General features: G+C 42.0%; 1 protein-coding gene and 1 non-coding gene across 6 annotated transcripts in view; one reads left to right on the top strand and one right to left on the bottom strand.

Annotated features, from left to right (window-relative positions):
• The window catches only part of FHIP1A (FHF complex subunit HOOK interacting protein 1A), a 297893-nt gene that overhangs the window by 261780 nt on the left and 10518 nt on the right, over positions 1 to 25595 (bottom strand). The gene's annotated exons all lie outside the window — the stretch shown is intronic.
• Positions 11127 to 11228, top strand: LOC136146181 (U6 spliceosomal RNA). The gene has a single exon (XR_010658916.1). It is a non-coding gene; the product is annotated as a U6 spliceosomal RNA (small nuclear RNA).

The raw sequence follows: 25595 nt of genomic DNA, 5'->3' as shown, positions 1-25595 counted from the left end.
ACTAATTTTCTTTAAATCATGCATATACCGATATATATTCTTTTATATGGATGTATATGACGTATCTCTCATTTGAAAACATAAAGGCCAAATGTTATTTTTTTCTAAAACAACCTTGAGGTATCAGTTTCAAGATGGTTGATAGCCTGGTTCTCCTACCTGAATCCCTAATGAAGTGAAAGCATCAAAAAACAAAACAGAAGAATTCTATGAGATTAAAAAGAGTGTGCTGGAAAAGAACTTTAAATGAACAAGAGATTTCAACAAACTTCTGGAAAACAAAACAGGAGCTGGAGATGCGCTGTCAGATGAAACAGTGAGGGGACAGCTGCCACCCAGGGCCACCAAGGAGATGACCTGTTCCAGAGAATAGCAGGGAGCCTCTAAGCTGCGTCAGCAGGTATCACAGAGCAGGGAGCGGCAAATGGCGACGGAGGGGTGACAGCGAGCTCCCCACTCCGCCTCCCCACCCTCCAGCGGAGCCTCCTGGCAGCACAGACAAGCGTAAGGACAGACAAGCATCTGGGGGTTCGTCTCTAAAGGAACAGAGCCAACTGTGGCAGCAGGAAATGAGAGATGGCTTGTGGAGGTTTCTGATGTGAATTTTGCTTTCTCAGAGTAAATCCTCCCCATCAGGGCATTTTTGGGGTGAAGCAAAGCCACACACTGAGCTCTATTTAGAATTCCTGCTCAAGGGAGAGGTGGGGAAGAGCAGATACAGATTCTACATACAGATCTTTTCAAGACAGTAGAGAAAGACCTTAATCATTAATTATGAATAGCAACCAAGCCTACCAGGAAAATCAGTAACATAGCGGGGGAAAAGCTGACGATGAGAAGAAAGGGAGTTAATTCAGGAGACAGAAGAGCACTTTAAAAAGAAGTTAGCTCTAAAACAACTCAAACAGATTCGAGGTATTACAGCCACTAAACAAGAACGCGATGCACAAAAATAAAATGACTGGAGAAAAATTAAGAACTTAAAAATATTTTTGAAAGTATAATCACCAAAATAAAAATTCTGTAAAAGTACTGTGAGATAACAGAAAATTTCTCAAAACATGTTTTAAAAAACAACAACAAAAAAAAGACAAAATTCTGGACAGAAAACAGGCAAGACTAGATTAGAGACAAGAACCAGTGCAAGTAGGTGTGATATCCAGCTAAACGCTGCCTGATTGCACACGTGCTCAGCAGTGCCCGACTCTGCGACCCCATGGGCTCTTTGTAGCCCACCAAGCTCCTCTGTCCATTGGATTCTCCAGGCAAAATGCTGGAGTGGGATGCTGTTTCCTTCTCAAGGGTATCCAGGGATCGAACTGGCATCTCCTGTGTGGGCAGGCAGGTTCTTTATCACTTGGCCACCTGGGAAACCCTGACTGGCCCCATGTTAAATGCCCCCAGCCCAGCCCCAACAGGTCACACACAGAACCATGGTAGCTGCCTGGTTCAAGGGGGATGGAACTGTAGGCTGACCTGAGCCAACCAAATCTTCTCTTTTGAGAAAAAGACTTAGGAAAAACATAGGCTCTCACACAGGCCTAAAACCAAAAGCTCATGTCAAGGCTGGCAGATATCAACATGTTAGCCCATGGGAAACAGAAGGAAATAGACACACGAAAGGCAAAATGAGAGAGGAGGCTATGAGACCACGATTCCTGGCTCTTTGGGGCCCATTCCCCAGTCCCTAGTGGACCCACTGACATCATGGAGATGGGCTGTTAACTCCTACATCTTTAAGTCTTTTTCTGTTCTATTGAAGTTAATTTGGGAGGGCCTCTGTTCTTTGCAACCAATAAACCCTGACTAAAACAACAAGCGTCTGCTTTCTGGAGCCACACGGTGCCCAAGAGACAGAACACTGTCTGCTGTGCCATGGGGATGCCCTGAGTCTCCCTCCACCGAGAGGCTGGCAGAACACAACACGGGCTCCCACTGCCTGTCATTCCGTCAGCACGCCACACAAACGGAGCCAGGCAGTACTGCTGAACATCAGGGCGATTATATGTGATCAAACGCTCCAAATAATTAAAATGTCAAAATCTAGAAGTAAACATACAGTGTACTCAACAAAAACTTGAAATTGTGGAACAATTGGAAAAGGAGGAGAATGTTAACTTGCCTTACGATATGGAACAAGAGAACAAATGGTGCAAGATTTGGAAGAAAAAGAACAAATCAATGTGTTTTGTATTCCCACTGAGTTTTTCAATCAGCCTGAAAAACTAGAAAGCCATGTAAAAATTCTCTTTTCATGACATGAATAAAGCTGAATTACTTAGAAAAGAGTACAGAATGCCATTATCTAGATTAATCAGAACCAAACAAGAAAAAAATATTCTTTGAAGTTCAAGAAATAGAAGGAAATTCTTTCACGCATTTCCTGGCTGGATAACCAGAGTCAAACCATAACATGAAAATCTTAAGCCCATATGAGACCTTGAAAAATGAATACAGATATTTTCCAACTTAGAATTGTTCAACTTAAGGTTTTTGTACCTTATGATGGGGCGAAAGCCATGCATGCATTCAGTGGAAATGGTGCATGGAATTCTGAATTTTGATCTTGTCCCATGAGAGTGATACGCAGTACACACACTCTCGTGATGCTGGGCAGCTCGCAGTCAGGCACAAAAGGGTAAACAACCAATATACTTACTACCATTCACACCCATCAATCATTTTGTTCTTCACTATCACTATAGCAATTTGAAATGACAGATGGACCCAGTGTTACAGCTCAGTTTTATATGGCAAGCAAAGGAAAATACATCGTCGAGGCATGAGGGCAGGCCGACCCAAAAGACATTAAGAGAAGAGAGCCAGAGGCTCAATATTGGTTTCACTTTTTATATGTTTTTTTTTCTCCTCCCCCTGAGCCTGCCCTATGTAAACTGGGCTAGCCAGGAGGCTGTTTGCTTCACCTAAGGTCCTTATTCTGGTCCTCGGACCTTTTTGTTCTATTTTCATGGGCTTTTCCCTTTGTCTTTTAGCCACCGCCATTCTGGACTCCTTTTTCCTATTCTAACTCCCTAACACATTCAATACATTACCCCAGATACTACTACCTTTATTAAAAAATAGACTTTGTGTTAGATGTTTCTTCCCAATATACGTGTTCTGAACACATTTAAGGTAGACTGGGCTATGCTATGGTGTTCAGTAAGTGCAGTGTATTAAATGCATTTTCAACTTAGAATATGTTGAACTTACAATGGACTTACTGGGATGTAACCCTATCGTCAGTCAAGGAAGGTTTGCATGGTGCAGCTGAGCAGGGAGGAGAAGGGCCCCCACGTGAAGGGTAAAGGGATGGAGGGTGTATGTTCCCACGATTACCAGTCAGACTTGTCTTTCCTAGACTTTCTGACTTCACAAACCAGTAAAATTGCATACACACACACACACAGCCAACTCAACTGTCAATTATATACATTTGCATGCGTGCTGAGTCACTTCAGTCGTGTCCGACTCTGTGACCCCATGGACTGCAGCCTGCCCACAAGGCTCTTCTGTCTGTGGAATTCTCCAGGCAAGAATACTGGAGTGGGGAGCCATGCTCTTCTCCAGGGGATTTTCCCAACCCAGGGATCAAACCCGAATCTCCGGCATTGGCATGCAGGTTCCTTACCACTAGCACCACCTGGGAAGCCCCCCACCAATTACCTGTATTTCCAAACAAATATCATTTGAGGCCATTACTATCACTAGGTGTTACTACCATTATTTAATTACTTAGAAGACATTTTTATGCCAAAAAAAGTATGAAGGACTTGATCTCAGCCTTTCCAAAGCCCTTGAGAACATCATCACAGGCTGGAAAAGACACTTATATGACATCAATTTTGTTCCAGTTTTGTTCAGGTGTTGCTTTAGCTCTGATTTTTAACCATTGCCTAACCCCCACGATCCCCCAACTCCATTATTCCATTAGTCTTTACCTTAAAAAGGTTATCATCAAGTAGGGAAAGCAGGAAATATGCAAATGGAACACAAGGATAATGCAACATTTGGGAGCCGAAAACATGACAGAGATGGCTTCACATACACAAGGGCTGAAAAGCTTCCCTAGTGGGTTAAGAGAGGCAGGTGTGGACACATGGAGGAGGAGGAAACCTGAGCGCGTGATGAACACAGCTCAGTGTGAACAAAGGGATACTAAAGCAAGAACGGGAATGGCTGAGGAGATGCCAAGGAAGAGGCCTCAGTGGAGGAGAGAACTGACAAGGGGCACGCATGTGATCTGGAACGGGAAAGTTCTGGGGGAGCTCACTGGATGCTGTTCAGAAGCAGCAAGGAATCTCCAATGCAACGAGCGTGACAAAGGAAGCGTATCAGCAACATTAACCCAGCAGAATCTATAAGTTCAGCATTAAGATTTGGTAACTTTAGAAACTTCCTGAGCAGTTAAGCAGTTGCCTCTACTTCTGGCCCAGAAGGTTCTCTTTGAGAAAATCCAGGCCCACCAACCTTCTATGAAATGCACTGCCACTGTTTCTGCACCTACAGCAGCGGCTGTCTTAATACCCCTGAGAACCATTTAATTTACTTTGTCTCAGGTATGGATGCCAACGCCTCTAGGATTTTACTCTTGGTAACATGAAAGTATTCATTGGTGGAAATAAGAAAATGAAAGAGTGTTATTTTAGAAGAGAATCAGAAGTGATCAATTAATAGAAACGTCCACTATGTAATTGAAGGTTCATTCATTTATTCAACATTTATTGAGCTCCCTATTTGGCGACCAAGTTGGCGACCTATTTGATGTGCCAGACAATCAAAAAAAGGATACAGGCCCCTGCCCCTGTGAGAGATACAGACACAAACAACAAACATAATAAATACAGTATCTACAAGCATGTAGAAAGTGTTTTGGGAAAAAAAGATGTAAGAGAAAAAGAAAAGAAAAATCTAAAGAAGAAAAAAACTCAAATACTAATTGAAACTAAAAGATGGGACGAGTTCCCTAACAGAGTAGACTATCTGGTTAATGCCCGTTTCACTTGTAAAATTCTACCACTCCAGATCAAGGAATTTGACACATACAAACTCAACCTTCTTGTTTACACAGAAGGTAAGATCAAAGCAACACAGAATTGTTGTGGCCTAAATAACAGAGACCCATCACCAGGGAACTGCATTTAGCTAAGGGGGAGGGTGCAGAATGGGAGTTCCAGAACTCTCTAGCTGCTTGTAATTTTTAATAGCAGAAGCCACTTCAGCCACTTCAAAAGTACTTCAAACCCTATTGGAAGCAAGGAAAAATATTTTTATTACATAAATAAATAGCAATATTTATTTATGGCTAATATTATATAAGTGTATAATATTTACATAATATATTTATTTTCTATAATATTTTACATTTATATATTATATAATTATATATAAAGCTAATATAATAATATTATTAGCTATATAATAGCAATAACAAAAATAGCAAACACTTAAAAGAGAGCATGTGTGCCAGACACTCTTCTAAATCCTTGTCATGAACTAAACTAATTTAATCCTCACAACAACCCTGTGAGGCAGTCAGACTCCAGAGTGAGTAGCTTTAACACCACCCCACCCCTTCAATTATTTATGCATACCTTCATAGAGCATAATTCTTACCACTAATTAGAAAACTGACATCTAGATTTTTTCACTGGGGCTTGGCAGAATTAGATTATATTTGTATGTCAGAATGCAACTATTTAAGCTTCATTTGAAGTAAATGTGCTTTAGAAGTAAAGGGAATTTGAAACTATATAATATAATCAATATTATGCTGAGAAACTGGTAATTCAGTAATTTTTTAAAAAGGGTCCTCAGCAGTATGTTTTCAACTACATACTACTTCAAAGAAATTACTTCAAGACCTTAAGCAAAGTTTTTAAGAAACGAAATTCTGGTTTTCCTATTTCTGTTTCACTTAAACAAACCTTATGCTTTGGTTTTTCAGAGAAAGGGAAGGGAGAGAGAAATACAGTGGAAAAAAGTTCTTTCCCTTATTTTTCTAAGCATCTGATGTTTAAAATTTTAGATTAGATTTTAGAAAAATTAGAATCACGGTGTTTACCAACAATATTTGATAACACTGTAATAGAATATAACACATTTTAAAATTTTTAAAAAACAAAATTTCCCTCTTCAATAATACACAGATTGTGCAAATTCAATTATAAAACAAAATGTTACCATGTATCCAAAGTTGATGATCTTTTTGCCTTCAGTTTACCAAGTTCATTTTCATTTCAGTGGACTTTCTTATTAGAGTTTTTACTGCATGTCACATACTATTACAATTCACCACATGGATCTGTCTACAGTCTCTGGTTGTACTGGAATTTAATCATAAAGAATAACAGTTGGATACATGGATCATTGGCTACAGCTCACAAACATTTTAGAGGTTCTGTAATCGGCATAGCACAGTAGGTCGTCTACACTATCTGTCTGCACATATCTCAGAGCAACTTCTAATCCTTTACTGATAAAACTGCCGCTCCCCTAACGCCTTATCTTTTCCCTAGGAGAGAAGAGAACTGCTCTTTCTTACTGGGGCAAGGTAAGGGAGATGCGGGGCTCTCAGCTTTGACACATCAGTGTCTTCAGATAAGACACAAAGAGGAAAGCAGCACATGCTGGTTCCAACATAAATTCAGCATTCTTTTCTCATACTTGAGTAAATGAGTGACAGTCACTCAGCCGGGTCTGACTCTGTGCGACCCCAGGGACTGTAGCCCACCAGGCTTCTCTGTCCATGGAATTCTCCAGGCAAGAACACTGGAACGGGCTGCCATTTCCTTTCTCACACTTAGAAGGATCCTATTTCACTGCGCCATATTTTCAAACATACAATCCCTCTGACCCTCAGCATATTTCAGAACCTCCACTGGCACACTACGTATTTCTTTCCCCTTCTCTTTACCACCACGGAGGGCCCAACGTGAAGCTATTTTTGAAAGGTCTAGTAATGACTACTATTTGAGTGCCAGATGGTGCAAGACACTGGGACAACATGTAAAGAAAATAAACAAAAGGTGCAGCATCCTTGTCTTCAAACAGCTCTTAAAACCAGGAGGATTAGGTAAGTATACCACTTGTGGCCAGCACTGCAGCCACAGGTATAAGGAGAGCCTGAATTAAGGTGTTAGAGACATTCAAGGGGGAGGAGGGACTTGAGCTTTGCGGCAGCCAACATGTAGACGGAAACATGATCTCTCATAAGATTCAGTGTCCCTGGGGTAAAAATAAACCAGCTGCTCAGGGAAAGAACAACTATTTTTGCTACTGAGATTGGAAAGCAATTCAACCTATGGTTACTGACAGAGGATTCTGTTCAATGTAATAAAAATCCTGCAGATATATTTTTACAATAAATAAGGGTGAGTTTGAAGACGGCTGAGAAGCTCTAATGAAAACTAAGAAATCTAACACTGACGCATCACAGAAGAGCAGGTTCAGCTCAACCACAACTGCAAACTCCACACCAGCAGAAGACCCTGAAACATGACTGCCACATTGAGAATACTGCATTTCTCTGGGGGGAATGAGTGCCTACGAGCTAAGTCACTTCAGTTGTGTCCGATTCTGTGCGGCCCCACAGACTGCAGCCCGCCAGGCTCCTCTGTCCATGGGGATTCTCCAGGCAAGAATACTGCAGTGGGTTCCCACGCCCTCCTCCAGGGACTCTTCCCGATCCAGGGATTGAACCCACGTCTCTTACATCTCCTGCGTTGGCAGGCAGGTTCTTTACCACCAGCACCACCTGGACATAGGGTCTAAATATGTAAAAACCACTGTGCTATTTAACTGAATTCCTTTATCCTTACACAAACAGAATCACAAAGATATTCTGATGTGAAAAGTGACAAGTCTTAGAATCACTATTTTAAAAGACAAAGGTCCTAAAAATATCTCACTTGATATTCACTTAATTCTACAAAGTTGTTTGTACCACTTCTTCCCAGGTGGTGGTAGTGGCAAAAAATCTGCCTGCCAATGCAGGAGATGTAAGAGATGCAGACTGCATCCCTGGGTCAGGAAGACCCCCTGGAGTAGGAAACGGCAACTCACTCCAGTATTCTTGCCTGAAGAATCCCATGGACAGAGGAGCCTGGAGGGCTACAGTCCGTGGGGTCGCAAAGAGTCAGACACGACTGAAGCGACTGAGCACAAAGTTTTCAGTTCAGTCAGTTCAGTCGCTCAGCCATGTCCAACCATCTGGGAAGCCGTGGACGCCAGGCCTCCCTGTCCATCACCAACTCCTGGAGCCCGCTCAAACACATGACCACCAAGTCAGTGACGCCATCCAACCATCTCATCCTCTGTCATCCCCTTCTCCTCCTGCCCTCAATCTTTCCCAGCATCAGGGTCTTTTCCAATGAGTCAACTCTTCGCATGAGGTGGCCAAAGTCCTGGAGTTTCAGCTTCAACATCAGTCCTTCCAATGAACACCCAGGACAGATCTCCTTTAGGATGAACTGGTTGGATATCCTTGCAGTCCAAGGGACTCTCAAGGGTCTTCTCCAACGCCACAGTTCAAAAGCATCAATTCTTCTGCGCTCAGCTTTCTTTATAGTCCAACTCTCACATCATACATGACTACTAGAAAAACCATAGCTTTGACTAGATAGACCTTTGTTGGCAAAGTAATGTCTCTGCTTTATAATATGCATCTAGGTTGGTCATAACTTTTCTCCCAAGGAGCAAGCATCTTTTAATTTCATGGCTGCTGTCACCATCTGCAGTGACTTTGGAGTCCCCAAAAATAAAGTCAGCCACTGTTTCCACTGTTTCCCCATCTATTTGTGATGAAGTGATGGGACTGGATGCCATGATCTTAATTTTGTGAATGTTGAGTTTTAAGCCAACTTTTTCACTCTCCTCTTTCACTTTCATCAAGAGGTTCTTTAGTTCGTCTTTACTTTCTGCCATAAGGGTGGTGTCATCTGCGTATCTGAAGTTATTGATATTTCTCCCGGCAATCTTGATTCCAGTTTGTGCTTCATCTAGCCCGGCATTTCACGTTATATACTTTGCATATAAGTTAAATAAGCAGGGTGACAATATACAACCTTGATGCACTCCTTTCCTGACTTGGAACCAGTCTGTTGTTCCATGTCCAGTTCTAACTGTTGCTTTTTGAATTGCATACAGATTTCTCAGAAGGCAGGTAATGTTTTCCCACAGTTCATTGTGATCTACACAGTCAAAGGCTTTGACACAGTCAATAAAACAGAAATAGATGTTTTTCTGGAACTCTCTTGCTTTTTCAATGATCCAAGGGATAGTGGCAATTTGATCTCTGGTTCCTCTGGCTTTTCTAAATCCAGCTTGAACATCTGGAAGTTCTCAGTTCACGGACTGTTGAAGTCTGGCTTGGAGAATTTTGAGCATTACTTTGCCAGCGTGTGACATGAGTGCAATTGTGCCATAGTTTGAGCATTCTTTGGCATTGCCTTTCTTTGGGATTGGAATGAAAACTGACCTTTTCCAGTCCTGTGGCCACTGCTGAGCTTTCCAGATTCGTTGGCATATTGAGTGCAGCACTCTCACAGCATCATCTTTTAGGATTTGAAATAGCTCAAGTGGAATTCCATCACCCCCACTAGCTTTGTTCGTAGTGATGCTTCCTAAGGCCCACTTCACTTCGAATTCCAGGATGTCTGGCTCTAGGCTGGTGATCACACCATCGTGACTATCTGGGTCGTGAAGACCTTTTTTGTACAGTCCTTCTGTGTATTCTTGGCACCTCTTCTGCTTCTGTTAGGTCCATACCATTTCTGTCCTTTATTGAGCCCATCTTTGCATGAAATGTTCCCTTGGTTTCTCTAATTTTCTTCAAGAGATCTCTAGTCTTTCCCATTCTATTGTCTTCCTCTATTTCTTTGCTGAGGAAGGCTTTCTTATCTCTCTTTGCTATTCTTTGGAACTATGCATTCAAATGGGCATATCTTTCCTTTTTTCCTTTGCCTTTCACTTCTCATTTTCTGTACCACTTAAATTTATCTCAGCTTGGGTTCATAGTTTTCCCATTTTATAAGAAAGGACAGGGTTGTTTGAGAGAAGGACGAGACTTTGTCAAGTTTAAAATTGGTGTGTGGGGTTGGGGGGGCAGTGAATTTCTGCTGGAGGCTACCCAGGGCAAATTTAATAATCACAGATACCCCTTAATTATTTAGCTTTTCTAATTTAAAAGACTTTTGTTATAAAGGATCTAACCACTGAAGGCAAAAGTTTCCTCCTAAAAAAGAAAAGACACTTCTTTAGAGGACAGAATTCAGCAATGATTGGCAGAAAGAGGTCAATTCTTTTTACCCAACCAGTGACCTGCTCATTGCTCACAGTGAACAATATCCAGTCTTTTGAGGCAGGATTTGTACACATTGATTGGAAATAAAAGTGTTACTAGATCACGTCAGCTCAAATTGCAACGATTACTCCCAAGCCATTAATAACATCAACTCCAAGTTTCCAAATGAAACAATTATTACAACATATGAAAGACTGACCAAAAATTCCAACAATTTTACAAAGACTCATTCACCTAGAAATGAATAACTCATCAAGAGGCAGAGTGGACTGGGTCAGTGTGCAAACATTTACACATGAACTTGGCTCCTGCTGTTGCATCATTTTTCATTTAGTTTTATTGTCTATGACTATATATATCATTTTCCTAAAAAAACTATCAATTAATACAAAGTTCATAGAGAACAAAGAACATATAAATTTAAAATGTGATGAGTTTCTGTATTTACGTACTGACCTATAACACCCTACATATAACTCATTCATACCGTGAACAGCACTATTTATTTAGTCCTCATCTCATTCTTCCCAGGTGGTGCTAGTGATAAAGTATCCACCGCCAATGCATGAGAGTTAAGAGACGCAGACTGGATCCCTGGTCAGGAAGATCCCCTGGAGGAGGGCATGGCAACCCACTCCAGCATTCTTGCCTGGAGAATCCCATGGACAGAGGAGCCTGGTGGGCTACAGTCCATAGGGTCACATAGAGTTGGGCACGATTAAAGCAACTTAGCACGCCTGCACATCTCATTCTACAAAGACTCTGAGATGGTCTGAGGAATGTATGTATTACGGAAGGAAATTAAAAATCATGACCAAGCAAAGCTCACTTGGGAAACACATACATTAAAACTGGAACAATCCAGAGATTAGCATGACCCCTGCACAGGGATGCCACGCAAATGTGTGAAACAGTGATATTTTTAAAGACTCATGACCAAGAAATGCATAAATTAGAGAAGAAAATGACGACTGTGCCTGGCATAAGAGATATTGGTATAGAACTCAGATATGGAGACCTATTTGAGTCCTACACAGTGACTACAGGTAAGCAGGGAATCTGAGTGCTTCCTAGCAGCCAAGATTAAAAAGTAAATGTGATCAGTTATATGATTTTCTATGAGGAACAAAGATTTCCACTCCTCCAGGGAAGCAAAGCTGTTTCCGAACACTTGCTATAAAACAGCTGCTCTAGGAGACGCAGAAAGACATGATGGAAAAATTTCCCAATATCACAAATACAGTCACAAAGCTGGTTTTGTTTTTGTGTTTTTTTTTAATGTTGTCCCAGATTAAAACCAAATTCTACAATGGAATCAAGATCAAACAGCCCAGGAGACCAAATTTTCCCCAGCAACATGGTGGACTGAGCTTAGAGTAAAAAGCTGGAAATCCAACCAGTGTAGTTTAGGAGATTATTAGCACCGAAGTGCAAGAACAAAAATTAAAATAAATCACCAAAATTATGATGCTCCTAAGTTTCCATCATCACCCCCTTTCTTTGAACAAGTCAGTCCCTGGTCACTGTGATCTAGCCCACAAATGGAACCACTTTTCACTTTCACTTTCTATTACCATTCCAACCTACACCTTCTAACCCAGAGCTAAAGTATTATCTTCATTTACCTATCTGACATTTCTACCTCAAGTACCAACTACCCCACCAGTACCAACTCCACGAGTCCCAAACTAATCTAACTTATCTGACCTCTCAAACACATTTTTCCTTCTGTCATCCTCAGCTTGTCATAAAAACCCTATCCTCAGGACTTTCCTGGCGGTCCAGAGGTTAAGACTCTGTGCTTCCACTGCAGAGGGCACAGGTTTGATCTCTGGTTGGGGAACAAAGATTCTGCATTCCTTATAGTGTTCCCTCCCCACCCCCCACCCGCAAGAAAAATCCTATCCTCTTAGTGATCTGGGCTTACATCCTTGCAATCAGTTTTCTCCTCCTTTTCCTTAACGGCCCACATCCGATCAGTAGTCTGCCTTACTATTCTACCTGTGCACGGCCCAGGCCCACTTTTCTAGATCATATCCCCAATACCTCAGGGCCATCAGATCACATGCCTTCGTGAATTATCTCCCAGCTATCTCTCTCTCCACTCCAATTTCTTATATATGCTACTGCAGAAGAATGTTCCTAAGGTTGTGACTATGTCAGTCCACTTTAAAAAAAAAGAAAGAAAAACTTGTAACAGGTTCCCTCCACTTACCTGAAGCAAATCTGTCTACCTAAGCACCCATGGCTTTCTTTCTCACATAGCTCATGCTCCAGGCAGTCTATAAGCCCTTAAGTCTAGCCACTCCTGCTAGAAGCTCGATCTTCCCTTTTGTTCATGGTGGTATATCCATGAGACGCCCTTCCCTTCACATCTGCATGTTTAAGGACCAAGCTGAAATGTCACCTCCCTCAGGAAGCCTTCTGTACTTCTGTGAGAAGTAACACTTCCTCCTCTCCTCCTCCTGCACTTGTCCTGCACTTGTCGAGGGCTGTTGGCCCAGAGAGGAATTAGCACACCCTGTCCTCAGTCCCTCCCTGTCTAGCCTGTGCTTGAGGCTGCTCCACAATCCCCATCCCAAACACACACCTGGTTCGGGCAGCTCCCTGCCGACCCTCAGGTTTCACATCCCTCCAGTCACCCACAGCGTTTCACTCCTACATGAACCACTGCACATATTGATTCTACTGTAGTTCACTGTTTACACACCAGCCTCCTCCAGGGCAAGGATCAAATCATTTATCTCTGCAATCTAACATAGGCAGCTTTCCGCACACCATCCAGGCTCCACTCCCTGCAGAACAAGTCTTCTCTTGCTTGTTTATTGTGTCTCTCCCACTAGAACATACTAAGTGAGAACACGGTTCGCTTGCGTTGATCTCATCTTTCTTCCCAGCATCTACAACAGTGCCGGGCACAGACTAGGTGATTCAAAGTGAAACACAAATTGATAAACAGCTAAATGTTTCCAAGTGTCTAGGCCAGTCCTAGAACACCACAGTGACCCTCCCCCAAAGTCTGTTGAATGAATTCTGTCTTGTATATCAAAGCTATTATTAAACATATTTTATAAGCTCTGACGGCTGGGTGATCTTGATATCCTACTCTGGCTCCTAGCATGGTGCTTTATAGGAAACCCATTGCCTCAGATGGTAAAGAATCCATCTGCAATGCAGGAGATCTGGGTTTGATCCCTGGGTCAGGAAGATCCCCTGGGTGGTCTGGTCAAGGCTATGGTTTTTCCAGTGGTCATGTATGGATGTGAGAGTTGGACTGTGAAGAAAGTTGAGCGCCCAAAAATTGATGCTTTTGAACTGTGGTGTTGGAGAAGACTCTTGAGAGTCCCTTGGACTGCAAGGAGATCCAACCAGTCCATCCTAAAGGAGATCAGCCCTGGGTGTTCATTGGAAGGACTGATGCTGAAGCTGAAACTCCAATACTTTGGCCACCTCATGCGAGGAGTTGACTCATTGGAAAAGACTCTGATGCTGGGAGGGATTGGGGGCAGGAGGAGAAGGGGACGACAGAGGATGAGATGGCTGGATGGCATCACCGACTCGATGGGCATGAGTTTGGGTAAACTCCAGGAGTTTGTGATAGACAGAGGCCTGGCGTGCTGCAATTCATGGGGTCACAAAGAGTCGGACATGACTGAGGGACTGAACTGAACTGGATATTCTTGCCTGGAGAATTCCATGGACGAAGGAGTCTGGTGGGCTACAGTCCATGAGGTCACAAACCGCTGGACACAACCTGAGCAACTAACACACAGGTGCTTTACACATGTGAAGTCCTTGATAGATTTCTGAACAAATGATTTAATCAGTTAATACATGACTTAAGCTTTCATGTTCTAAATCTGAATGTTTCATCTTGTCATAAAGGAGAATCAGGGGACTCCCCAGGTGATCCAGTGGTTAAGTCTCTGTGCTTCCAATGCAGGGGGCACAGGTTCGATCCCTGGTCAGAGAACTGAGATTCCACATGCTGTGCGGTGCACCCAAAAAATAAATAAAATACAACTCATTTTATTTATTTGACACAGGATGCCAGGGGAAAGACCGCCCTGCAGAGGGAAGATCGCCAGCGGTGCTGTCAGAATGGTCCCGCCTGTTTCTGCTCACCTTTGTGACTCTGAGCGCACCATGTAACCTCTCCACTTCAGCTTCCTCCTTCAAAGGCCAGGAGGACCTCTCATGCAGAGCAGTCTATTCACGTCACAGCTAAATGAACAGCCTGTCCTAAGTCCTCTATTACTCCTTCTTTATCAGTCTTAAATGGCTCTAACTCACGTTAGAAAATCTTCATATATATTCTCTGAACGTGAGGGGGTCATTATTTAAAACAGTACAGGCTTTGTTCGTGTGTGGGTGCTCAGTCGCTCAGTCGTGTCCAACTCTCTGTGACCCCCTGGACTGTAGCCCAGAAGGTTCCTCTGTCCATAGGATTCTCCAGGCAAGAATACTGGAGTGGGTTGCCATTTCCTTCTCTAGGGCATCTTCCCGACCCAGGGATCAAACCCATGTCTCCTGCGTTGGCAGGCGGATTCTTTACCTCTGAGCCACTGGGCAGGCCCTAGAGGATTTTCTTTACAAGGCATTAATTCTCCATCAATTTTTCATGCCCTTACAGTCCTTCAGCACTCATCCTGTGAGCACAGGTGACTTGAGCACAAGACTGCCATCATTCCTAAGACTTCCTAGAGCCACAGCATCATAATGTCCCAGGATGGCACTCCCTCACCTGAAGGGCAATTCTCTTTCCCACAGAGGAAACAGCACAGCAATCAGATAAGTGATGAGAACAAGAACGGTACCCATTAAACACAGTACACAGTAACATGACCCCAGCTAAGGTGGGATGATTTAGTCTTAAAAATAATAATAAAGAGCTTAATGCTAATGTAAGTGCATTTCAATCAAAATGCACTCAAATCCCTGTGGGGGACAGTTCTGTTGGGAGGTGGGGAGTGGTTAGCCACTCACACAGATGACTCTCACTGATCAGGTATGAGGTTATGACTCAGTCAAGATGGGATTCACTGAGATTCACACAGACAGGCAGAGAACACATCAAGTCTTCTGTACAACCATTAAATGGTCTTTTTCTAAGATCCTCATTTAATAAAAAGCAATGAACTGCCACAGAAGACAGTTAGCATAGAATCACCCTTTAAAAGACCAAATTCAAAAGAGCATTCTCTAACAAATTTTGATACTATTGCTAGGCACAGAAAATATTTGTATTGGAGGCAAAAAACTATATTTGCATAAATAAATGCTGCCAGCACAGAAGCAATATGAAAATGTACGTCCTTACTGGCAAGTAGTAAACCCAACAAAACGCAAATGAAAGCCAAATCTCTGGTGCTCAGGGGAAAACAAGAACACTCAAGAATATAAGGTCAACAGAACTTTTGTTTCCAGCTTGCCACCCTGTGAGCTTGCAGAGCTGTTCACTCTTCTGAGAGCACTCATACCACGCTGAGTTGACTGCATTTTCTCAAAAGTTAATGAGCAAAAAGCACAGTGCTCGCGGCGGCCCGAATGGAGCTGTGACAAACGTCCTGCTCTAAGACCACCTTTAACGGCTGCAGTCATCAGGTCAGTGTCTCCAAAGCCTTCCCAGAGATTCAAATCACAGACATGTTACTTTAACTCAGTTACTCCCACTTAAAAATCCATGCCGATTTAAAGTGTTAGAGAGAGAGTACACAGAGCTACTTCCTTCCAAAATCAGGAAGTAAAGGGGCAATGAGTGCATGTGCGCTCTGATGCTCCGTCATGCCCGACTCTTTTGCAACCCCGTGGACTGTAGCCCCCAGGCTCCTCTGTCCATGGGATTTCTCAGGCAAGAATACTGGAGCAGGTTGCCATTTCCTCCTCTGGGGGATCTTCCTGACCTAGGGATTGAATTTAGGTCTCCTGAAAATTGTTAAGTGATAGTGGCTAAGGTCCTCCCCCGTGGCTCAGGGGTAAAAAAATCTGCCTGCAATACAGGACATGTAGGTTTGAACCCTGCATCAGTAAGATCCCCTGGAGGAGGGCATGGCAACCAACTCCAGTATTCTTGCCTGGGAAATCCTATAGTCAGAGGAGCCTGGCAAGCTACAGTCCATGGGGTCACAAAGAGTCAGACACAACTGAAGCAACTAAGCATGCGTGCATGCATGGTGGCTAAAAAGATAAATAAACCAAAATATTGAATAATCTTGAATAGCAGAAGTTGGCAAGAACCCCTGATACTTTTCAGTGGAAGAATGTAGTCGCAGTTCTGAGACGTTTCACACTAACAGGGACTTTTCCTAAACAAAGAACTCAACATCTAAGGAATTTAAAACCCTTGATAATAGTTCATTCAATTCCCTATTACAATACTTACTGGCATAAAACAAAAAAATTGCAAGATGTATTTTGCCCATGGAGGATGGGAGGCACCAGGATGAAGTGAACGACTTGAGAGTAAAATGTAACCCCCTTCCTCACTGCCAGAAGCAAAAGTGAGGCATCCTTACAGCATCAAGAGCAACTTCATTAAAGTTAACAAGAACACCAAAGTCCACACGTCTACAGGAATATTACTCCCTTCAAAGACTAAATGCCCATCACAAAAATGCCCGCCAATGCCCAAGATGTCTTAGCAGCAACTCTTCTAAGGCTGCCTTCACATATATAACACCTTTTTGAAAACTTCAACTGTGACAAATCTGGGTCTTTGAAAGTGGAAGTTGAGATCTGTGAGCTGGAAATACATTTAAAAAATAAAGGGAATCATTGAGCTGGATATTATTTTTAATCAAAAGAACAAGTGCTTTTTTTATGTGGCTTAAAAACTACTTCCAAAGATGATTCTTTAAAACTATTCCAAATTCCCCTTCTAAGAGCAGCAGCTATGGGATAAGCAGGCAACCTCCCTAGATGACTTCTTTGAAAAGCATGTTTCACTTTTTTAGGATGTCTTTAATATCGGGATTGTACATTCACTTAATTAGGTAACAGCTATCTCTGCTTCCATTTTTTCACGTTATTCATTCATTCAACAAATATTTACAGTGCTGCTAGATATCTGCCAAGCACTGTGCTAAGTCCTAGGGAGATAATGGTGAGCAGGCCTCTCTACCTGCCTCATGAAGACGATTTATAGAAGCACACAAATTATAACCATTACGTCAATCCAAAGGGAGGAAAGAAAAAGACATAGGGTGATGCAAAGAACCTACTAAAAATTGCTAAAGAAGACGATCAGATGATACAAACAAACTTTATTTAACATTTCATGAAGTGGACAGTCTCCCTGTGTAAACTGTAATATGGGGCAGAAGACTGGAAGCTTTCACAGGATAAAGAATAAAGAACACGGAAGGGAAAAACAGAAAACATCAGTGACACCCAGGGCCACGCAGTCACCCTTGTCTGGAGTGGGAGGTCTCAGAGTTGACCTGGTGCTTGTGGGCTGACTGACTAGTTATATGTCCTGGGTTCCTGGTCAAGCAGAGCAGTTTCAGGGTCACTCTGCTGTTGTTCAGTCGCTAGTCACGTCTGACTCTGTGTGACCCCTGGACTGCAGCACGCCAGGCCTCTTTGTCCTTCACTATATCCTGGAGTTGGTTCAAAGTCATGCTCACTGAGTCAGTGATACCATCCAACCATCTCATCCTCTGTCGTCCACTCCTCCTTCCGCCTTCAATCTTTCCCAGCATCAGGGTCTTTTCCAATGAGTTGACTCTTCACATCAGGTGGCCATGTACTGGAGCATCAGCTTCAGCATCAGCCCTTCCAATGAATATTCAGGATTGATTTCCTTTAGGATTGACTGGTTTGATCTTCTTGCTGTCAAGAGTCTTCTCCAGCACCACAGTTAGAAAGCATCAGTTCTTCAGCGCTCAGCCTTCTTTCTGGTTCAACTCTCACATCCGTACATGACTGCTGAGAAAACCATAGCTTTCACTATATGGACCTTTGCTGGCAAAGTGATGTCTCTGCTTTTCAATACACTGTCTACGTTTGTCACAGCTTTTCTTCCAAGGAGCAAGGGACACTGGAATCATCTAAGTGTCAGTTTGCAGACAGAGCAACTTGGGCAGGAGGGGTTCTATCGTGGGCCTAGGCTATATACGGTGAGGACCAGCTGGTGTAAAGAGGCTTTCTAAGAAGATGTAGTTTTTTGTTTTGACTGTGCTAGGTCTTTTTGTTGCTGTGTATAAGACTTTTTCTAGTTGCAGCAAGCAGGGGACTACTCTCTAACTGTGCTCATGATTCTCATTTCAGTGACTTCTCTTATGGCAGAGCACAGGCTCCAGGAGTTCAGGATTCAGGAGTCGTGGTACACGGGCTTAGCTCCTCCATGGCATGTGGGAACTTTCCAGACCAGGGATCAAACCTATGTCCCCTGCACTGGTGGCCAGATTCTTATCCACCATGGAAGTCCAGAGATGTCATCTGAACTGAAGATAATCAGCAGTTAACTAGTTAAACAAAGAACACTACATGGGGAAAGGTATGGAGATTGGGTGGAGTAGAGGAGAATGATGTTTTAAGTAGCAGGAACAGCATGTGCAAAGGCTCTGTGGTTTGTTGTTTTTTTTTTTTAAAGAGTATGGGCACATTAAGAAATGAAAAAAAGACTGTAGTGCTAAAGCACTACTTCAATATGAGTGAGAATACTAGCACTGAGGGAATGCTAGTTTTGCATGAATACTAGTGAGAATACTAGCATTGAGGGAATACTAGTTTTGCATGAATACTAGTGAGAATACTAGCATTGTGGGAATACTAATGAAAATACTAATTTTGCATGAATACTAGTGAGAATACTAGCATCGAGAAGTGTCTCAATGCTACTGAGAGAATGGTCCAGGATGAGGCCGGGAAGGTAGTCGGCTAGACTCCACAGAGCCTGGCGCACATTAAGGATCTCCACTTACTTTAAGAGTGATGAGAGGCCTCAAGTGGACTCTCAAATGGGAAGGAGGATGGGAAAGAGACACCATAAAATCAACATTATTTAATATCACCAAGGCTGGAGTAAAGAACCAACTGGAGAGTGGGCAGAAGAGAAGCAGGAAAACCAGTTAAGAAGATATTGTAATAATCTACAAGAGAGGGTGGAGATAACACAGATGAGAGAAAAGGGTGGATTTGAGAGGCACTGGATGTAAAAGCAGTAAAAATTAGGATGGTATTCTGTATTTGTTATTTACTCAAAGATAATACTTTCATTTTGCCTAAGAATTCCTTCATTTGCTAATCAATTGCAAACCAAAACACATAATGCAAATGTCAGAGTTCTTTTTCAATCTAGTTCTGCATATTTTATCTTCTTTTATATAAAGAAAAAAATAGCAAAGAGAAAAACAAGACTTAAGAAGTATTTCATTTTATGTAAAAATGTGTGTTCCTCAAAAACTGAGTTGCACCTGGGTAATAAAAGAACCCATACCTTATTACTGAGTAAATATTTTTCTTGCACAAGAACACACTAAAAAAACGCAGAACAGAGTCTCATGATACTATATCAAGTGAAATGTAAACCATTATCTGAATGATTTCCATACATCATTTCTCTTTTATTACAGGGTACATAAATCAGGTGATTTTACAACTTTAAAAGGAGGGAATGGCTGAGAGATTTAATAATCACCATCAAGTTTTATAATAAACCATTTAGTAAGCAACCAGAATGCCCAAGAGGCTTGCAGTGATTTAAATCTATTCTTTCACCAATGATTTCACTGGTTCTCTGATAATTCCCTGATGGACAGGGAAGCCTGGTGTGCTGCAGTCCACGGGGTCACAAAGAGTTGGACACAACTGAGCAACTGAACTGAACTGAATGATTTCACCCACATGGAAAAGTCATTTTTATATCTATCCTACTATGATATGCTACTTCTAATCCATACCCTCCAAAAAAATACAGCTTTCCAGTAGGCCGGGGTTAGTTACCATGTCATAGCAATGTACTGGGTCAGCCAAAAGTTCACTCGTGTTTGTCTGTGTGATGGTGCATGCTCAGTCGTGTCTGACTCTTTGCAATTCCATGGACTGTAGCCCGCCAGGCTCCTCTGTCCATGAACATTTCTAGGCAAGAATACTGGAGAGAGTTGCCATTTCCTTCTCCAGGGGATCTTCCCAACCCAGGGATCAAAGCTGTATCTCCTGAGTCTCTTGCACTGCAAGAAGATTCTTTACCACTGAGCCACCTGGGAAGCCCCATAAGACGGTATAAAGTTCAAAATGTAGTCAGCCTTATAAACTCTGTGAATACACAAAAAGTCAAATTTGGTACCAAATTTGCCACATGTTCTTGTGTTTGATGTACACAGGCCAGTTTGGGCCATACTCAGAACAAACATAAAGGAAGAAACCGGGTTTTAGTAGTCTCGTATATCAACAACAAATGTACCAGCTAAAGTCTAATGCCATGAGCTTAAAAAAAAAGAAAAAAAGACAGTCTAACTTTGAGATTTTGCAACTAGATTCTACACCACTCCTTGAAAATACAGTTTTCAACTTGGAAAGAAACAGATTCAATAAAAAAAAATCACTGAAGAAAGAATATAAAACTACAGCATGTTGATAAACTGACTTCTAAAGGCTAAATGCACATTTAAAAATGCTGCTTTGGGCGCCTTAAGCCACCACCCAGGCATTATTTGACTGCAGACTCTGCATAGGAATTTGTTTTCTTCCTTAAGAAAAACTGTTAAGCAACAAAAGTATATGTGAAGTAACCTGAATCACCTAAAACACAGTCTTGACAGTCATTATACTTTATAACACACTTAAGCTGAATTGGGCACACAGAAATTTAACTTCTGATATGCAACAACAGCTCTTTGTGGTTGTTTTTAAATGTATGCCTTGGAATCTTCCCAGCACAGAGGTAAAGAAGAGAAGTCATGAAAAATATCACTATCTTTTACTTTTCAGGAAAAACAAAGTAGATTAGAATTAAGAATTAAAATCTCAAGCCTTACAAAACTAAAAAAGTAATTCACAGAAAAATATTTATTACTATTCAGCTACGCCAATGTACTCGATATGCCAAGTTTGCTGCTCACCTGGACATTTTATGATCACATTAAAACACAGTTGAAAGAGGAGCCCTACAATAAAAACGTTGACCCTTTCGTGATTTTACCTGCTTGACAAAGGTGTCATGATAAGTCACATGGCGCATGAGTTTCCCAAGCTGACTGTTGCTTCATGCACTCACCAGTATTTTAGTGAGAAAGAGTAAAGTGGGTTTTTATCTAAGACTTAGGCCTTACAATTTCTGTATTCCAGGTGAAGGGATATTCACTCACCCCTTACTTTTCTTAAGAAGTGCAAACAAGTATGTCCGAAAAAGTAGTGACAACTTGAAGGATTAATGAGGATATTAGACATCTCATATATAATTTTTTTCTTTTTTTTTGGCCCCACATTGCAGCTTGTGGGATCTCAGCTCCCCAATCAGGGATCGAATCCAGGCCTCAGCAGTGAAAGCGCAGAGTCCGAACCACTGGACCATCAGGGAATTCCCTAATATCTAAGTTTTAAGAACAGAAAAAAAATGAAGATTTTATTTATCAGGGCTTGATATGGTATGTTCCAAATTCTGAAAGGAATTAACACTAAGGCATTTTGATTTACCTGTTCTGTTCGTTTTTATGTATGATAAGCTACCATCACTCAGGTCAGCAATTAACAATGTATAGCTATTCACAACCTGTCATTCCCACTTCTTGCCTCTGCTGGATTGTTTAAAGCAAAATTCAGGACTTCCATGGTAGTCCAGTGGTTAAGACTCTGTGCTTCCACTGCAGGGGGCCCAGGTTTAATCCCTGGTCAGGAAACTCAGATCTCACACGCCTTAAGGCATGGCCCAAATCACACATCATATCTGAGACAAGAAAAAAATGGCCCACAAAGATATGTCACTTCCCAATCCCCAGATGCTCTGAATATTAGTTTATATAGGGGAAAAAATATAGCTATAACTTTCAATCTTAAGAGGGAATTCATCTTGGATCATCCAAGTAAGTCCTAAAATGTAACCCCGTGTATCCTTATAGGAAAGAGGTAGAGGAGACAGGACACAGACACACCAAGGGGAGAAAGCCACGCGAGGCGGGACAGACAGACGCAGTCGCAGACCAAGGACAGCTCCAGAGAAGAGCGACCCTCCCCCAGCATCGCACGGGGGCCATGGCCTTGCCTACTCCTTGATTTTAGACTTCCAGCGTCCAGAACTATGAGAGAATAATGTCTGCTGTTCAATCCACCCAGTCTGTGGCAATGTTACCATAGCTATAGGAAACTAATACAGTAGTGTACAAACTGAAATTTTTTCATTATGTATATTTAAGAAATACTTTTTAAAAATAACACCATGATCATTCCCTTTGTTAAAGTCCTTTAATGTGTCTAAATCCAGAGTTCAAATTTCCCAAATTATCTCAATTTCATATTTATAATTTATAACTTTGTGGTGATTTAGCCAAACCAAGATACAAAAATACTTAGGTCTCTTAAGTCTCAAGGCAACTTTTTAAAATATAAAAAATAAATAAAAACACTTATCTGACACTGACTTTGGGGAAAAAAATTATAGCTCTTTCTTCTTTGTTTTTCTTGCCATTTATTTACTGAACAAATAACTTGTTCTGCAGAAATATCTACATTCTGGATTTGGCTGATCACACCTCCACAATATTTTTAAACATGGTCCCCTTTTTCCTGTGCTTCTTATAAACTAGCAATTAGAGACAAAGTCTTGGTCAGAAAATCATATTCAGGTTTTTGATAAGAAATGTCAAATGTTTCTACATATTTCCTATTTTATCCAATTAGGGGGCACACATTTACTTTTATCTCTTTTTGTGATGTTAACACGATCAGTGGGCACAGGGGTTCTCTGTCTGATGTTATCGAGTGTAAAGTTCCCAAGTACCCTTTGACCTAAGTTTCAGGTGTCACTGACAATCATTCCCTAGGTTGTTATTTCATTATGGGTAATGAAATGATAGTATTTTCTTTATGTCATTCCTTCTGCACTTATGAGTTGGAATTCTAAAAATCAGGTTTTCATCCAAACCACTTGTTGGTTCCCCTGAAATACAACGTTGGTTTTTTTTAAAAAACAGGAGAAGTAAGGTAAGTGCTTGATCTTTTTAAGGTAGTATCAGGACAGATACCTGCCTCTTGACTATAAAGACTACCTGGTCTGACTCAATGAGTGTAACTTCTCAAGTGCACTCCACTTAGTCCTCAAGTTACCAGTTCAAATACTCCACCTCCATACAAAACCTATTTTTAAAGAACAAAAGGCAGGATCCAACATGACTATGTCAATTTGATGTCGATTCTCAGGATTTAAGATCAGATTTACGGGGATCTGATCCCCATTAGATCAGTCCAAACTCTTCAACCAACCCCTGCGAACCAGTCAGCCTGAGGCTACCAGACCCTGCCTCACTGATACAACCCATCCTCTTATTCTGGACTTCGGTGTCTCTGGTCGGTGTCCCGAACACCTGACGCTCTCCCTGCAACCAGCTCAAGCTGTCCTCTTTGCCCCCAGCAGGAAACACAGCTCCCGCTCCTGCATCCAGCGCCCACCCTTCTTCTGAGCATGGCATGGTCCTTCTCTCAGGAGAATGCTCCTTTTCCCCACCCAAACGACATGCTTCTACATGGGGCTGCCGATTACCAGACAACGTGTGCTGCCGGCCTCAGGGAAAAGGGTACCATCCAAGGGAGGTCAACCAGAGGCAGCCCCGGGATTCTGAGATGTAGATTAAAAGCTCAGGCCCTCTTTCTGGGTGATCCTTGACTTCTGGGCAGCCATGCCCTCAGCCACATGGAGAAAACCGACCCAGAGAGAAGTAAGGAGAAGTTGGGAAAAGACACGGAGATGCTCAGTGGTATAGGAGTCTCCAGCTTTGGCTTCCAATACCTCCTTCACTTCTCTCATACCTTTGACCATGTGAGTCGATAAATTCCCTTTCCATATAGTTGAAATTTCTATAACTTACAACCAAAGGAATCCAAATACAATCCCCACCACAGTGACCTCTACAGTTCTGGTTTCTTATGCTTACTTTCTGCACAAATAACACTTAATCACAAGCTGTCCTAATTTTGTGTGTGTCAAATACATGTCTGTCAACATCTTCTGTGGCTCTGCAGACATATTAACTCATAACTTCTGAAAGAACCCTACTAACAATCCCTAGAAGAGTGCTAACAGAGATTTAGTACATAAATAACAATTACCATGTATTGATTATTACTTACATGGTAAGCATTTCAGATGTGTTATCTTATTTAACCCTCAAGGAAAATTCCTATGGTGGCCAGGGGAGCATTATAAACTTGGACTTCCCCGATGGCCCAAGTGGTAAAGAATCCACCTGCAATACAGGAGACATAGGAGATGTAGGTTTAGTCCCTGGGTCAGAAAGATCCCCTGGAGGATGAAATGGCAACCCACTCCAGTATTCTTGCCTGGAGAATCCCATGGACAGAGGAGCCTGGCAGGCTACAGTCCGTGGGCTTACAGAGTTGGACACGACTGAGCACAAAAACATAAATAAGCTAAGGTTCATCACAGGAAAGTAACAGGTTCAAAGACACAATTACTAAATAGCAAAGCAGAGGTCTGAACCAGATTTGTGTCCAAATTGCACCTTCTCTCCACCACGCCCATGCTGCCTCCCACAACAATAAATACTTGCTAATTAACTTACCAGAGAGGATAACTCACCGAAGACCTCCATTTAACCCCTGACTCTCCACTGACCTCAGAGTACATGCCCTTCATCATTAAGCATAACATTAATATATGGATGCATAAATAAATGAGCTATATGAAAATAAGTACCTTGAAAAAGTTATAATACAATTTCTCCAAAATTACTACTGGCAGCCTGAAGACGAAATGCTGGCATTCCTCTTAAGGAAGAGGTAAAAGGATGAATATTTAAGACCCCTCTGCCTGAACAAGATGTATACAACTCCCCTGGCGGTGATACTTCAAAACAGCAAAAGGAGATTTGTGAGAGCCTGTCGATGTGTGACGCGCCTTCAGCTCTGCAATTGCTCAGAGGAATATTCCTGTGTCATCATTAGACACTAATAGTTATTGAGCACTCCCATGGCTTGGAGGCAAGAACAGAAGCCCTTTAGGAAGAAAATGGCTGCATCTTCTTAGCTCAGTGACAACAGACCAGGAGGACAGGAACACCAATTTACTGACAGAGAACCCAAAAATCACCAGTTCCCATCTCTACACGATCTGCATCCT

The sequence above is a fragment of the Muntiacus reevesi genome, chromosome 13 (genome assembly GCF_963930625.1).
Source record: "Muntiacus reevesi chromosome 13, mMunRee1.1, whole genome shotgun sequence".
In the NCBI taxonomy this organism is placed as follows: Eukaryota; Metazoa; Chordata; class Mammalia; order Artiodactyla; family Cervidae; genus Muntiacus; species Muntiacus reevesi.
Note: the sequence above shows the minus strand (reverse complement) of the source record. Positions and strands in the feature narration are given on the sequence as shown.